Source organism: Tamandua tetradactyla, chromosome 6 (genome assembly GCF_023851605.1).
Source record: "Tamandua tetradactyla isolate mTamTet1 chromosome 6, mTamTet1.pri, whole genome shotgun sequence".
NCBI lineage: Eukaryota > Metazoa > Chordata > Mammalia > Pilosa > Myrmecophagidae > Tamandua > Tamandua tetradactyla.
The window spans coordinates 101,828,076-101,838,448 of NC_135332.1; positions in this window are offsets into that span (position 1 = coordinate 101,828,076).

The following is a 10,373-nucleotide window of genomic DNA, read 5'->3' on the forward strand; positions in this document are numbered from 1 at the left end:
CTTCTCATTTCCTTTTGTAAAGTTTTGAGATAGTTTCTTTGTAGTTACCATATGGCTTAAATTTATCATTCTAAATCTATAACAATTGCATTTCACTTGATACCAACTTAATTTCAATAGCATACACAAACACTGTGCTATACTTTTCTGTCCTCCACCTCTTTTGCTGTATTTATTAAAAATTATATCTTTATACATTGTATATCCAAAATCATAGATTTTTCATTATTTTATATGCATTTGCATTTTTAATGTCTCAGAACAAAGAAGTGGAGCTACATGGCAAAAAGTACAATATAATAATATTGGCATTTATAGTGATTCATATGGTTACCATTACCAGAATTCTTTATTTCTTTATGCCACTTCTATCCACTCTCTAATGTTCTTCCCTTTCAGTCTGAAGAATTCCCTTTAGTACTGCTTGTAGGGTTGGTGTTCTGGTGACAAACTCCTTCGGCTTTTGTTTAATTGGGAACATCTTAATCTGTCACTCATTTTTTTCTCAAGATTTTTTTTTTTTTTTTTAACATGGGCAGGCACCGGGAATCAAACCCGGGTCCTCGGGCTTGGCAGGCAAGCACTCTTACCTGCTGAGCCACCATGGCACGCCCTGTCACTCATTTTTGAAAGACGATTTTGCTGGATATAAAAGTCTTGGCTGGCAATTATTTTCTTTCAGCATTTAAAATATTTTGTCCCACTGCCTTCGTGAATATATTCATCTTTTTCATTCAATTTGGGAAAAGTTCTTCCATTATATCTTTGAATATTCCTTCTGCCCCTTCTCTCTTTCTTCTCCTACTGGGACTCCCACAGTGTGTGTATTGGTAAACTTGATGGTGTCCCACAGGTCTCTTAGCCTATGTTTACTTTTCTATCTGCTCCTCAGCTTGATTCATTTCAATTGTCTTCTCTTTGAGTTCACTGATTCTTTCTTCTGCCAAATCCCATCTACTCTTGAAACTTTCTAGGGAAGATTTCATTTCTGTTATTAAGGTTGTGGTGGTTTGAAATTGTTATGTACCCCAGAAAAGCCATGTTTTCTATCCTGATCCAATCTGGTGGGGCAGCCATGTTCAATAATCCTGATTCAATATTGTAGGTGGAACCTTTGACTGGATTGTTTCTATAGAGATTGACCCACTCAATTGTAGGTGCAACCTTTTTATTAGATGGAAATGTGACTCAGCCCATTTAAGATGTGTCTGGATTAGTTTACTGGAGTCCTTTAAAGGGGGAAACATTTTGGAAAGACCTCCAAACTGATTGAGGTGATGACATTTGGAGATGCTTGGTGTGCTGACAAAGAGACAGTGTGCCTAAACACAGACAGTTGCAGAAGCAGAGTCCAGCAAATATCACCATGTGCCTATCTATGAGATGCTAACCAAGTGAGAACCCAGAGTTACATCCCACAGAAATTAAATGAAGGCCCACAGATGCTTAGAGAAAAAAAACCACTGGCATCAGAAGCTGGAAACAATGAAATCAGGAAGAAGGACCAGCAGATATCTTCCCATGTAACAGATATCAGCCTTTCTTGAGTCAAGGTATCTTTTTCTGGATGCTTTAATTTGCACATTTTTATGGCTTAGAACTGTAAACATTTAACTTAATAAATTCCCTTCATAAAAGCCAATCCTTTTCTGATATATTGCATTACAGCAGCTTTAGCAAACTGATAGTGGTCTTCAACTCTAGTGTTTCCATTTGGTTCCTTTTTAAACTTTTTATTTCTTTATTGAGATTCTCATTTTCTCATACTGTTAGTTCATAATTTTCCTGATATGTTTTTGTTCTTTCTCCATATTTTCCTTTATCTCCTTGACCAATTTTTAAAAAGTCTTTGGTATGTACAAGGTCTTGATTTCTTAATTGATGGCTGCTGGATGTTTTGTGTTCCTTTGACAGGACCATCATTTCCTGTTCTTTGTTTGTCTTGTCATCTTTTGTTGTGCACTGTACATTTTAATGTTTTAATGGTTAACTCTGAGATTGAGTTCCTTAGTTCTCTGTTTCTTAAGTTTGTGTTCAGCTAGTGAGATGATAGAGATTTCTGTGAGTGCCAAGAGCTGGCAAAAAGAAACAAACCATTGCAATGAACACTTTCATAGTCTTTGCAAATTGGCTCTATATTGGCTCCTGCTCTTCTTCAGAGTTTAGCACTCCTATCAAGATCAGCCCAAGGCAAAAGTGAAATACAGGGTTCTTTCCATCTTTTCTGAGCCTGTGTCTTGACCTGGGCTTGTGCTTGCTCATTGTCTTAGGTTTCCTCTTTTTGCAGAAATCAGAATGTCCCTTCTATTCCTTACAAAACAGACTTTCCTACTGTCTTGGGTCCTCTGATGTATGTCTTAAAACTGATAATCCTTTGTCCCAGACTGCTTTGACTTAATTGTTTCTTATATTGCTTAATTTTCTGCAACGTGCTTCTTCCTGCAGGGCTTATTCTGGTAGGGTGGGCCAGAGATGAACTTTCTGGTTCATCCTTTCAGGCTGCCACTGATGGACTGACACCAGCATATGAGCATTTCTGTATGTACATACGAGTTACTCTGTACCCTCCAGACCAGGCCAGGGACCAACAATGGGGGTGCAGTCTGAGGGGGTGATGGTGGGGCCAGCAAACATGCCATAAGCTTCTCCTATGATTTTTAAAGCTGTTTTTTATTTTAATTTAGCACTTATCCAGTTTTGGCAACCCTTTAACTGTTTTATAGAGTTTTGAAATAGATGACTGCCCATTTTTGCTAGGTGTTCAGAGATTCTTTAGGGGAATGCATTCTGGCTGGAGCACTTTTACCACCATCTCGGTTGACTGAATACTTGAACTTCTTTCTTTTTTATAGCTGAATAATATTCCATTATATGGAAAAAGCACATTTTTGTATCCATTCATGGACATTTAGGTTTTTACCACATTTTAGCTATTATAAATAGTGCTATGAACATGTATGTACAAGTTTTTGTATGAACATATGTTTTCATTCTCTTGGGCATTTATCTAAGAATGGATTGCTGAATCCTATGGTGACTCTATGTTGAATTATTTGAGGACCTGCCAAACTGCTTTGAAAGTGGCTGTACCATTTTCCATTCATACCAGTACTGTATGATGGTTCCAACTTTTCCATATCCTCTTGATCACTTTTTATCATCCATCTTTTTTATTATAGTCATCCTAGTGGGTGTGAGGTATTACTTCATTGCGGTTTTGATTTGTATTTCCTTAATTACTAACGATGTCAAGTATCGTTTCATGTGCTTATTGCCCGTTTGTACATCTTTTCTGAGAAAGCTCTATTCAAATTCTTTTTTTTTTTCAACTGGATTATTTATTCTTTCACAGTTGAGTTTTAAGACTTCTTTATATAGTCTAGATACTGACCCTTATCAAATAAATAATATATAAATTTTTGCATAAAAGGCAACTGAGATTTTGGCAGGGATTATATAAAATCTGTAGACCAAATTTGGGAGTATTGCTATCTTAATATAAAATCTTCCAATCTGCTAAAAGAGGGTGTCTTTCATTTATTTATGTCTTCTTTAATTTCTTTCAACAATACTTTGTAGTGTTCAGGTACATGTCTTGCACTTCTTTTGTTAAATTTATCCCTATTTTATTCTTATTGTGCCATTGTAAATGGAACTGTTTTCTTAATTTCCTTTACAAATTGCTCTTTGTTAGTGTATAGAAGTACAATTGATTTTTGTGTTTTGATCTTATATCCTGAAACTTTCTGATTTTTTTAATCTGTAATAGCTTTTCTGTGCATTCCTTAGGATTTTCTGTATACAAGATCACATCATCTGAAAATACAGACAGTTTACTTCTTTCTAATCTGTACGTTTTTCATTTCTTTTTCTTTCCTAATTGACTTGGTTGGAATTTATGTGGATTTTTTAAGAGATGTTCTTTATCAAGTTGAGGGAGCTCCTTTCTATTTCTACTTTGTTGAGTGTTTGTATCATGAATGTGTGTTAGGTTTTATCAAATGTAATTCTGCATTTATTGAGATGATTATGTATATTCCCTTTATTCTATTAATATAGTATATTACATTGATAATTTAATGTTGACATTCATTTTTGCACGTTGAACCCACCTTGCATCCCTGGGAAAAATCCCGATTGGTATATGTTTCTAGATTTGGTTTTCTATTATTTTGTGGAAGATGTTTGCATCTGTATTCATAAGGTATATTGGTCTGTAGTTTTCTCTAATCCTAATATCTTTATCTGGTTTTAGTATTCATGTAATACCAGTTTCATGAGTTAGGAATCCTCCATCCCTCTTCTAATTTTTTGAAGAACTTTTAAAGAATTGTTGTTAATTTTTCTTTAAATATTGGGTAGAATTTGCCAGTGAAGCCATCTAGTCCTGAGCTTTTCTCTGTGGGATTTTAGAAGACATTTCTAATATAATCTCTTAACTTGTTATAAATAGGTTAATGCTCCTATTGCCCTCTTGTGGATAACCATGCACAGTGACATCTCCTTTGTAGAAGAAACATAATACAGCAGCCATAGCCCTCATGCTGGAGCTACAGACCAGGATTCTAAAAAGCACTATACCCACCTCACTCATAAACCCATTTTCCCATCCTGCATTTTGCAGTAGTGAAGCCTGGCCTCGAGACAGCCTCCATTTCATTGTGTAAAGTTAAAACCCTGGTATTTACAAGAAATGACAGCAACATCACTAAAGGACGTGACCTTGAAGAAGCCTCAGACCCCAGATACCAGGACTAGTCCAAACCAGTTTTTCTGCTTTCATGGCATGTGCATGGGGTAACAAATGTAGCCTCAAGTCAGATTGCCTGGCACAGGTGTTTTCTGACTCAGATGGATAATCTGATTGTTTAATAGATCAATGTGCAGTATTTTTTCCTCCCCTGGCTGCCTTCAAGAGTTTAAATTTCATTTTCAGTAGTTTGACAGTTGATATGTTTGGAGCTTTTTCCCTCTGGTTTGGTTTTTTTCATTGACTTTTTAAAAATATTGACTATCATATTTTCAAATATCCTTCCACCTATGTCTTGCTCTTTTCTCCATCTGGGACCCCAATTAAATGTACGTTAGTCAGTTTGATAGGATCACACAGCCATGATCTTCTGGTTCATTTTTTCTGTTTGTGTTTTAGGTTATATGATTTCTATTCATCTATTTATACATCCACTGATTTTTTTCTTCTGTAGTTTCTAGTCTGCTGATAAGCTTTTTGAAAGAATTCTTCATCTCTGCTCTTGTTTTATTTTAATTTCTAGCATTTCTACCTGGCTGTTTTATAGTTTCCATCTTTCTACTGAAATTTCCCATCTGCTAATGTCCATTTTCCATTTTCTCCACTAGATCCATTAACATCCTAATCATCTTTATATTAAATTCCCTGTCCTGAGTAATCTCTGAGTTTGGATGTGTTGAATGCTTTGTCTCTTGAAGATGCTTTGAATTTTCTTATTGTCTTAGTTTCTCATCTTCTAAAACAAGTACCACACAATGGTTTGGCTTAAAACAATGGAAAATTGTTGGCTCCTGGTCTTGAAGCTGGGAGAAGTCCAAAATTAAGGCATCAGTAGGCAATGCTTTCTCCCCAAAACTGGCATTCTAGGGCTGACTACCAGTGATCCTTGGCCATTGGTGCATGGCAATGCACATGTGATGTCTTCTCCTTTCTCCTCCAGGTTCCACACTTCTGGTTTCTTCCCATGGTTTTCTATCTGTGTCTGAATGTCATTCCACTTATAAAGTACTCCTGTAATCCGTATCAAAGCCCAACCTGATACAGTTGGGCCACACCTTCACTGAAATAACATCACCCAGAGATCCTCTTTACAATGGGTCCACACCCACCAGAATGCGGACCAAAACCAAGAGCACCTCCCAACTGGGATACACAACTCGATCCCTTTGTAAAAATGTACACTTTGTCAAAATCCACCTCTGATGAGCTTTAAATATTCCTAACTATATCACCTAACATAAAATAAAAGCTCATTGTGAGAGAGTGGGGAATCTGGATTGGAGACCTTGGCTCAGTAGGCGGGCTTGGATGTTTGTGGTCAAGTGCCACAAACTTGACTATATGGCTGAGGAAGAAACAGCATTTGAACCAGGTTCCCAGACAGGATAGCCAGGCTTTGGGAAAAAATAAAGCATATGAGTATAGAATGTTCAAAATCCACAAACAAAACATTGTGTCTGAGGCACTTTGCAGCCTGCATCAGGATTCAGACAAGTAGCAGCTTCACAACAAAGACATATCTGGCTGTATGGACCAATTTGTAATAATGCACAGTGTACGGGAACAATATTTTAAAACTAGAATCCACTAGTGAACAGATGGGATTCTGCACTTGTCTTTATTTGTGGTGTTTGAAACAGGACTGACCTCTCTGTATTAAGCGGGGCCTTTAACCTTATCGATGAGGAGAACTTACACAGGAGAACTGGAGGTCTTAATTTAGGCAGGTTTGTTCTTAAGCAATTAATTGAAGATATAAATGTGACATTATTAATAATTATACCTCAGACTAGTAAAGGGTTTAATGTGTCATAAAACATTAGCCCTTGGTTGGAAAGGTATTTTGAACAAAGCTACTTGAAATTCTGCCCTTGAAGAATCCAACTGAAAACTGAAGGTTTAGTCATCTGACTACCAAGTGAAAACAATTACATTTCATCCACCTTCTTGCCTTCCACTTCCCACTCTCCCTCTAATCTAAGACTGGAAGAAGTAACTATATAAGTCTAATAATAACTTCCACTCTTGTCTGCTTGTGACCATTTATAAATGCTGACTCATCCAAGATTTTGGCGTCTTACCTAAAATTTTAGGAGATTTTTAAATCTCCCTTTTACCATTCATCCCACAGACAAGAGGGGAAATGTCTTAATGACATACATGACCTGCAGACAGGTGAATATAAATGACATCTCAGCAAATGAATACATTGATGATGGCATTTAAATTTCAGACTAAGAATTATGGTCTTTTGATAGTGTGAAAATAGACATGCAATATTTCTTTATTTTCCTCTGTTTCTACATATGATCTGTGTTTTCACAGGCCACACTTGCCTGGAAATTCAGTAGAGAGACAGTAATAATAATAAATCAGTGTTTGTCTTGTTCATATCTGCCCCATCCCACATCCCCGAGAATGACACGTTTTCTAGATCCACTCTTCAACACCATCCCCGAGCTACACACATACTTTTACTTCTTCCCCACTCTGCAACCCCTGTGTTTCAGGTACTAGGCTGGACCAGATAAGAGAAAATGTAGATTAAGTATCCAGAAATGAATGTTGAACATGTCACCACGCTAGTGTTATAGAAATCCTAAAGAATAAGAGGCCTTGTGCATCATCTCCTATGAATTCTTTCCCTACTCCCATCTTGCTCATAAGTAGGAGGAAAGATTCATCTGGCTCATTGCCTGGGCTGCTGTGTCCTTCTCTTGTTGTGGCTTCTTGCCAGTCACTGTTCTGAGCTGCAAGGTTAGTTACCTTCCACCCCCATTTTACCAAACATTCTTCACCGCCTTGTGTTCCCATTATCTGATAGATAATCTTATCCAGTCCAAGAGCTGGATTTCCTGTCTCAAAAGCCCTCATTTAAGATTCTAAAGCAAGGAGTCAAAGAACAGTTTACTTGATTATGCTTGTGAGCATCTATTGTTCCTTATGGATACTTCCCAAAAGTTTTCTTAGCCCTACATTCATACAGACCCCTGCTGGTCTTTTCTAACAGTATGGACAAGACCGCATCATAGTACTCATTTTCTATTCCATTTTCTTCTGATAATGGAACTCATTTTTCCCCTTGGGGTATTATTCCTCTTTATGCAATCCATATAATTCAGGTGGGCTGGTGCCAACAAAGCTTTCTGTGGTAGATTAAAGATTGCTGCAAATTCTTTGTCAGTCTTTCCATTGGTAGGAATGAATTATAATTCCCTTACACTTGGGCGTGACTGTCTTAATGATTTGTTTGACCAATAGAACGTGGAAAAGTGAGGTACTGAAACTCTCAAGACTAGGTCTTAAGAAGCCTTACACAGTTCACCCAGAAAGGAAAATAGTTTGGTGGTTGTTTTGGTTTGCTAAAACTGCTGGAGTGCAATATTCCAGAAATGGATTGGCTTTTGTAAAGGGGAAGTTACAAGTTTACAATTCTAAGGCCCTAAAAATATCCAAACTAATATATCCGGAGAAAGATACCTTGACTCCAAGGAAAGGCCAATGTCTGTCACATGGGAAAGCACATGTGGCTGGCATCCGCTGGTCCTTATTCCCAGTTCTGTTGCTTTTAGCTGCTCATTCCAGTGGCTTCCTCTCTAAGCATGTGTGGGTCCTCACTTAGCTGTTCCTGGGCCAAACTCTGGGATTCATCTCTTAGCTTAACATCTCCTGGGGCCAGAGATTTCTTCTCTTTAGGTTGTGGCTATTTCCATGAGTCCTTGCTTAGCACCCAGTGTATTTCTGTCTCAATCTCCAAATGTCTGTGTCTGCTCCCTGTGTCAGCTCTTTTAAGGACTTGAAGGAACTAATTAAGACTCAATTGAATGGCCAGGTTCATATTTTCATTTAATCAAAAGGTCCCATCCACAATTGGGTCTGTCACATCTCCATGGGAACAGTCTAATCAAAAGGTCCCATCCTAAATATTAAGTCAGGCCCCACAAGATTGGATTAGGATTTAAAACACGCAACTTACGGTGGCTCAGTGGCAGAATTCTAACTTGCCATGCCCAAGACCTGGGTTTGATTCCCAGAGCTACCCATGCCAAAAAAAAAAAAAAAAAAGAAAGAAAGAGAACAGCTTTTCTAGGGTACATAACAGTTTCAAACTATCACAGTAGTTCCTCAAAAAGTTAAACATAGAATTACTATATGGCCCAGAATTCTATTCCTAGGCATATACTAAAATGAACTGAAAACCTATCCTCGAGCAAATGCATATACACACATATTCAGAGCAGCATTATTTAAAATAACCAAAAAGTGGAATTAGTCCAAATGTCCATCAATGGGTAAACAGGTAAACATATTGTGGTATATACATATAATGGAATACTATCTATCCATAAAATGGAATGAAGTATTAGAAGAAAATACAATGGAAAATCTTCAGGACCTTGTATTAGGCAATGGATTTTTAGAGGTGACACCAAAAGCATGACTAACAAAAGAAAAAAAAGATAAATAGGACTTCATCAAAATTAAAAGCTTTTGTATGTCAAAAGACAAACTTCAGAATGGGAGAAAATATTTGCAAATCATCTACCTGATAAGGGTCTATTATCCAGAATTTAAAAAGAACTCCTACAACTCAACAACAGAAAGACAATAAACCCAATTTAAAAACAAGCAAAGAACTTGATTAGATATTTCTCCAAAGATATACAAATGGCCAAAAGCACAAAAGAAGTTCAGTATCATTAGTTACTAGGGAAATACAAATCAAAACCACAATGAGATACTACTTCACATCCTCCAGGTTGATTATTGTTAAAAAAACAGAATAGTATGCATTGGTGAGGATGTGGAGGAGGAATGCTTATACATTGCTGGTGGCATTGCAAAATGGTACAGCCATAGTGGAAATCCAGGTGGTGGTTCCTCTGAAGTTGAAAATAGAATTGCCACATGACCCAGCCATCCCACTTCTCAGTTTCAATCCTTTTGATATCCAAAAGAATTGAAACAGAGACTTAGACAGATATTGTACACTAATGCTTATAGCAATATTATTCACAATAGCTAAAAGGTGAAAGCAACCCAAGTGTCCATCAACAGATAAGTGAATAAATATAATATGGTATAACCATACAATGAAATATTATTCAAATACTAGAAGTAATGAAGTTCTGATACATACTACATCATGAATAAACCTTGAAAATCTCATTTTGAGTGAAGTAAGCCAGACATAAAAGGATGAATATTGTATTATTTCACTTATATGAAATATCTAGAATAAATAAATTCATATAGACAGAAAATGGATTACAGGTTGCTGGGGGCTGGAGTGGGGTAGTAAGAACTTGTTGCTTGGTTGGTGCAGGGTTTCTGTTTGGGGTGTTGAAAGGGTTTTGGAAATAAATGGTAGTAATGGTAGTACAAATTTGTGAATGTAATTAGTAACTCTAAATCGTGTTCATGAAAATGGTTTATAATGGAAAATTTTATGTTGCATATGTTTTATCACAAAAAAAATTTCTGATAAAAGGAATGAAGTACTGATACATGCTACAACATGAATGATCCTTGAAAACATGCTATGTGAAATAAGCCAAACACAAATGGTAACATATTGTATTCATTTATATGGAATATCCAGAATAGGTAAATCCATAGAAAC